At 44.0% G+C, this 6,000-nt stretch overlaps 1 protein-coding gene across 1 annotated transcript in view; it reads left to right on the top strand.

The window, feature by feature from the left end:
• The first annotated feature begins 250 nt into the window (after nucleotides 1-250).
• Nucleotides 251-6,000, top strand: part of LOC145359066 (gap junction gamma-1 protein-like) — a 59,001-nt gene continuing 53,251 nt past the window's right edge. Inside the window, exon 1 of the mRNA XM_080213439.1 lies at nucleotides 251-517. The gene's annotated coding sequence lies outside the window, so the exon portion shown is untranslated. The remainder of the gene's footprint in view (nucleotides 518-6,000) is intronic.

Genomic DNA, 6,000 nt, shown 5'->3' with positions numbered 1-6,000 from the left:
TCCTGGTCAAATCTCGAGGCATCTTTCCAACCACAGTCATTAACCAAAACAAGCTGAAATCCATCCGCCAGTATAAGGTGCTTTCCTTGTCAAAGTAGCTAAGGACAACTAGGGGAAAATGATCCAGATCCCATTTATCCATGACAGGATTTATCTGCCTCTTAATTGCTGCAGTCCAGTCTCGCATTCAGACAAATTCACAGAAAGGGGGGCCCCAGTTACTGGTGTAAACTCATCCCGAGCTGACACATTCTGTAGTTATGAGCAGTCCTTATCCGTCTCCGCCACTATCGAGGCCTTGGGACACTCAGGAGACAATTCATTGCTTAGCCCACTGCCACTGATGTAGAGACACGTTTATAAGCACTTATTAGAAGGCAGCTTTCCCACCATCGCTAAGCTGTAAGTGGTTTGGGGAAGCGTTGGATGTTAAGGAGCCTGGTCTGGAATTCCTGATGGCGTGAGCTCCAAATAGTTTAACAAACTGCTGAGAGGTAAAAGTGAAGGATTACAGAAGGTAAGAAGATTGGGGAAACTGTCCCAAACTGAAATATGCAGTGAAACAGTTCAGTCCGACTAAGGCATTAATTGTAATCATACTGGTACACTTGCACTGCCTGTTAAAGCAGTGTGAGCCTAAACATTATCAGTACAGTCCGGGTAACTACACAGCGTCTTTGTTTTGTGAAAATTGCTGTATTGCCTCGAGTCATCTCAGCTATCAGCTTCTTTTAATATGATCAACTTATGCTGGATGCTGAATGCTCAGGTTTTTGCTTTTAATTTTGTTAATGTGTCTCACTTTCTTAGACTTTTTTTTAATGGAGGTTAAATTAATGAATATTAAAAAGAGGGGAATTTTACTTGCAAGTTTCTTGTGTTTTTTTTAAGCATGCCTGTGCCTGTTCCATTGTCTTTTCAGTGAACTCGTTGTAGCCAAGGCAGTGTATTAACCAGCCATGAAGTGGAGCTTTGTGAAATTCCTCTGTCCTGGACATCTCGAGTTTTGTCTCTGCGAGAACGTTTTTGTCCCTCAGTAACCTTTTCCAGGCGAAAGCAATATCCATTATTTTTATTGCCTGCCGGCTCCAAGCATTCTCTTTTTCTTCTCTCCTAAATTCTAACGTTTTTATTATGCATTCTCTTTGCCATGTTTTCCACTTTACAATCCAGCTCCCTACTTTTATCACCAGATGTTTAGCAGATAGAGCTCATTTAACATTTTTGCTCCCCCCACTCGTACTATTTTAAGCGTTGCCCTACCTTCCACCAGTAAAGAAAGAACTTGCATTTCTATAACACCATATATGACCTTGGGATGTCCCAATGTGCTTTACAGTCAATTAAATATTTCTTGAAGGGTGGCCTCATTGCTCTAGGGATCCGTCCAAAGATGTGTAGATTAAGCGCATTGGCCATGGTAAATGTGTAGGGTTATGGGGATAGGATGGAGGGGTGGGCCTGGGTAAGATATTCTTTTGTGGAGTTGGTGCACACTTAATGGGCTGAATGGTCTTCTGCACTGTAGGGATTCTATGAAGTGTTGTCACTGTTGTATTGTAAGAAACATAGCTACTAATTTGTAGAAGGAGCCCATTCAGCCCATCGAGTCTACACTGACTCTCCAACAGGGCATCCCATCCAGACCCTATCCCCATAGCCCCATGTATTTATCCCACTAATCCCCCTAACCTACACGACCTGGGACACCAAGGGGCAATTTAGCATGGCCAATTCACCTAACCTGCGCATCTTTGGAGGAAACCGGAGCAACCAGAGGAAACCCACACAGACACGGGGAGAATGTACAAACTCCACACAATCACCCAAGGCTGAAATTGAACCTGAATCCCTGGCAGTGTGAGGCTGCAGTGCTAACCGCTGTGCAAGCATGCTGCTCCTGAAGAAAGAAACCAAAATAAGGGGTATCTATTTGACCTTGCCCTTGTGAACCTATCTGCTGAACATGCATCTTCCAGTGATGTTATCAATAAAGAACAAACAAAGAAAATTACAGCACAGGAACAGGCCCTTCAGCACTCCAAGCCTGGAACAACCATGTTACCTGACTTAACTAAAACCCCCTACCTTTCCGGGGACCATATCCCTCCATTCCTATCCTATTAATGTATTTCTCAAGACTCCTCTTAAAAGTCACTATCGTATCTGCTTCCACTACTTCCCCTAGCACGAGTTCCGGCACCCACCACCCACTGTGTAAAAAACTTGCCTCGTACATCTCCTTTAAATCTTGTCCCTCACATTTTAAACCTATGCCCCTGAGTAATTGACTCTTCCATCCTGGGAAAAAGCTTCTGACTATCCACTCCATCCATGCCCCTCATAATATTGTAGACTTCTATCAGGTTTCCCCTTAACTTCTGTCTTTTCTGTGAGAACAAACCAAATTTCTCCAACCTCTCCTCATAGCTAATGTCCTCCATACCAGGCAACATCCTGATAAATCTTTTCTGTACTCTTTCCAAAACCTCCACAACCTTCTGGTAGTGTGACAACCAGAATTGAACACTATATTCCAAGTGCGGCCTAACTAAGTTTCTATAAAGTTGCAATATGACTTGCCAATTTTTAAATACAATGCCCCAATCGATGAAGGCAAGCATTCTTGACTATCTTCTTCACGTGCATTGCCACTTTCAGTGATGTGTGTATCTGTACACCCAGATCCCTCTGCCTATCAATATTCTTAAGGGTTCTGGCATTTACTGCATATTTCCTATCTGTACTAAGCCTTCCAAAATGCATTACCTCCATTTGTCCAGATTAAACTCCATCCGCCATCTCTCCGCCCAAGTCTCCAATCAATTTATATCCTGCTGTATCCTCTGATGGTCCTCATCACTTTCGGCAAATCTACCAATCTTTGTGTCATCCCCAAACATACTAATTAAACCAGTTACGTCTCCAATGCTACCCTCTGTCTTCTATGACAGAACCAGTTCTGTATCCACCTTGCCAGCTCACCTCTGATCCTGTGCGACTTCACTTCTGTACCAGTCTACCATGAGGACCTTGTCAAAGGCCTTACTGAAGTCCATGCAGATAACATCCACTGCCCTACCCTCATCAATCATCTTCGTCACTTCCTCGAAAAACTCGATCAAGTTAATGAGACATGAGCTCCCCTTCAAAAAACCATGTTGCCTCTCACTAATACGTCCACTTATTTCCAAGTAGGAGTAAATCATATCTCAAGAGATTCTCCCCAATAATTTCCCTACCACTGATGTAATAGATGTGACCACCACATTGTTCTCATGGAAGTCCCATCCTCACACTGAAGCTACGCTACATTCTATGTGTGGTATTATCACGTTACTGAACAGATCTGGTGGCTTTAAACTGTGGGCGGAATTCTTTCACACGGGATTCGATCCCATGGCAGGGGTGGGAAAATGGAATGTTTTCTGCTGTGGAGGCTGGTGGGAAAACAAGCCAAACTTTTTTCATAATATGGAAACCAGAAATGTGCAATGGCACTCTACATATTATCATAATAGATTGTGATGAATTTGTGAAGGGTTGAAGAGTTTTGATTTGGAGCTTTTTTTAAAAAAGAAGTGTCATTTTACCTTTTTCTATTTCTCCTCCTGTCACTGAAATTGTTATCCCAGGAAAGGCTAAAACTGCAACTTTCAAAGCTGTGACACTCTGGGCTAGTGCTTCATAGTAAGAAGTCTCGCAACACCAGGTTAAAGTCCATCAGGTTTATTTGGTAGTAAACGCCAGTAGCTTTCAGAGGGCCAACAATGGACCACAATAGCCTCCTGTTTGTTAGGTAAGGTTTTTATGCCCAGCTGTCAGCCTGGAATAAAAAGAATAAAGAAAGGTGAAGGCGGAGATGAAGTCTTTGAAACTAAGAAAATATTGCAACATTAGACATATATGATAGGATAATTCAGAAGTACACGATCTCAGAATTTTGTACCTTTTTCCCGATGGAAGAAGGTGGAAGTGAGTATATCTGGAGTGCTTGGGGTCCTTGATTATGCTGGCTGCTTTCCCGAGGCAGCAGGAAGTGTAGACATAGTCAATGGATGGGAGGCTGGTTTGCATTATAGACTGGGCTGCATTTCGTACTTACTGCGTCCTTCAAGTTTTTAGTATTGGAGTTAGAGGTGCTCTGGAGATCTTGTTCTCCCCGTCACAATACATTTCCTGTTCATTTGGGAAAGTCGTTAAAAATGCATTGATTTGGCATCTCTGGCCCTGACTTCATTAATTATGTAATTGAGTGTATTCCTTGGTGGGGAAAGCTTGATAGCGTGTTGTCCGATGTCCTATCTGGGTGCCATATTGAAAAGGCACCCAACATCACTCATCCACTATTGCAGAAAGAAGGTGGTCCTTCTGAAATGGAAGATGGGTCTCTGGGTGCACTTGAAAATCCTGAGAAATGGAGATGGATCTCCAGGAACATTCTGAGGTTGGAAGATAGACCCCCTCCAGGACACCAAATCTGGAAAGTCCACCTGCAGATGTTTCCCCTGCCCACTGCTGTTGTGTTCCAGAGTCCAGGGTTGCTGTTGGCCTCCCTCCTGAATGCCGAAGACAGCCCCAAGCACTTCCAAAGTGAGTCCCAACACTGACACGCCAAACATGTTTATGCACTGGCATGTCTTTCCATTGGCACTGCAGAGAATTGAGAGTGGGTGGTCAGAGCTATGTCTGGTGGAATGCAATCTGCCCTCCAGCGGATTTCCCAGTTCATCATGGCGCCCACCAACAGAAGAACCTGTGGTCGATTCACTCCAACATAAAACTAAATTTAGGTCCTTCTGCTGAATTCCTCCCTCTTGATACTCCATTGAACCTGCCGATGGGTGCTGGAGAGAATTCCGTCCTCACTATCTGTGACCTGTACAAGGCATTAGCGGCAACAGGACTGTAATCTCTTGGCCTGGCGTATTCTTTAGTCTGTTATTTTTATCAGACCAATCCTGGTTTAATGAGGAGTGCAGGAGAGCAGGTCAGGAGCAGCGCCAGGTATATGTAAATTTGAGGTGCTAAACTGCTGAAACTACAACATAGGACTACATGCGTGTTAAACAGAATAAGCAGCATCCCTGAATTGGTTCAAAGCTCTGAACTCCTGCCACATCTAGTCATGAATGTCGCTGCACAAGGAAGCAACTAACAGAAGGAGGAAACCAAATCAACGCGGTTCAGTGGTAGAGCAGATCAGTATGAGAGTAAAAAGGACAAAACTGGAATCCATCTTCAGCCAGAACTCTCAAGTGGATGATCTTTGTCTCCCCCTCAGTCCCCGGCACCACAGATGTCAGTCTTCAGCTAATTCAGTGAACCTGGACCAGCTCTCTAGGTTTTCATTAAAATCTGGTTCGGGAACCAGTAACTTTTTGTTTAAAGTAGACAAAGTTTGAGAGTTAAGACACTTGCTCTGTGAATGAAGCCGGGTTTCGAACAAACAAAAGTAAACTTTACTATCTAAGATCAGAAAGATAAAGCAATTTACAGGATCTATCTTCCGCCAGTAACATTCTGGATTAATATGAGGTAAATGTAAATTAACAGGTAAACTGAGGCTGAACACATCACGCTGCACAATCAGTGACCAAGACCGATTCCATAGATTTCTCAACAATATATCCAGATGTCAGTAGACACCACGGACACGCTCGCCCCAAACCAGAAATCCTGCTCTCAAGGTCAATGAACATTTGCATAGTCCACCCCGCCCACCTCCCCATCTGCTGTAATTCCTGAGGTGGGTGGGACAGGAAATCTCCCCCCTGCTATGAGTCAACTAATCTCATTGAAACTCTTGTCTTTCTCACAAAGGAGTTCAGTCTAATCTTGGAACTCTCTCCAAAAGTTATTCCAGTTCGGGCACCTCAACAATGGCCCACCTCACAGTGTTTCACACTCATCTCCCGAGAGCCTGTTACCCTGGATTCCTGAACCTGCGCCTAGGCGTTAACTCACAAGCACAGCTTCAGCTCTTCAGCTGCAGTGAGC

The sequence above is a fragment of the Carcharhinus amblyrhynchos genome, chromosome 27 (assembly GCF_965287045.1).
Source record: "Carcharhinus amblyrhynchos chromosome 27, sCarAmb.v2.hapA, whole genome shotgun sequence".
Classification (NCBI taxonomy): Eukaryota; Metazoa; Chordata; class Chondrichthyes; order Carcharhiniformes; family Carcharhinidae; genus Carcharhinus; species Carcharhinus amblyrhynchos.
Note: the sequence above shows the minus strand (reverse complement) of the source record. Positions and strands in the feature narration are given on the sequence as shown.